Raw genomic sequence first — 917 nt, forward strand, 5'->3', positions numbered from 1 at the left:
AGACAGTTGGTCCTAATGTCTTACTCTGAATCTGTATATGAATCTGCATGTTATATCTGATTTCTTTCTAGCCTCTCTCTGCTTGTATTGTTGATGGTTATGATTAACTTTTATGCCACCAAAGAAACCCATATGCCCAAGTATATATAGTATCATGGCAAAATGTTTGAAATTGAATCAAATTGTGGCATACGTGTAATGTAATCAATGCGTATTATACTAGACACGTGTTCTTATTAAACCTCATTCCCATAAAATTTAGACGTACACAAAGGATTGATCTTTTAATTCCACCAAGGAAACCCATGTGTCCAAGTCGACCAATCCATCAAGGCAAAATGTTATAATTATATTGTGGCAAACTTGTATAATAGTTGTATTGTACAAACCTTGTTCTTATTTTCAAAAAGGTTTAAAATAAGCTTCCTTTTTAACACACAGTGATTTCTACCATGTTTGGTTATACCACAAATGTCTATAGGTATACTGTTGGATGGGGAGCATATTTCTGCTCTCAGGATTTACTATGAGCTTTGAGGATATATCAAAAGAAATGTCTTTCTAAGAATAAATTTGTTTGATTTTGCTTCCCAACTAAAACCTCGTCACTGATGTGCATGTAAAGTAATCTATCCACATGTTATGATAAGCTCACAAAATCCTTATCCAGGGAATTGTGAAAAAGACAAAAGAAAACTCATAATCTTTTTTATTTCATTGTTTTGATCTTATCGTAATTGCTCTGAACTTTTATATTACAAAGATAAAGACAATTTAATTTAGTCTTTCTACGTTTCTGTATTACAGAAAAGCAATGTGTTGTCACAACATAAGAAACTTGTAGTTGTTGTTTGTTTACTTCTTTTTTTCCCACCTACCCTTCAGAATATAAGCTAAGTGTATTTATTTTTTAAGCT

The sequence above is a fragment of the Camelina sativa genome, chromosome 14 (assembly GCF_000633955.1).
Source record: "Camelina sativa cultivar DH55 chromosome 14, Cs, whole genome shotgun sequence".
Classification (NCBI taxonomy): Eukaryota; Viridiplantae; Streptophyta; class Magnoliopsida; order Brassicales; family Brassicaceae; genus Camelina; species Camelina sativa.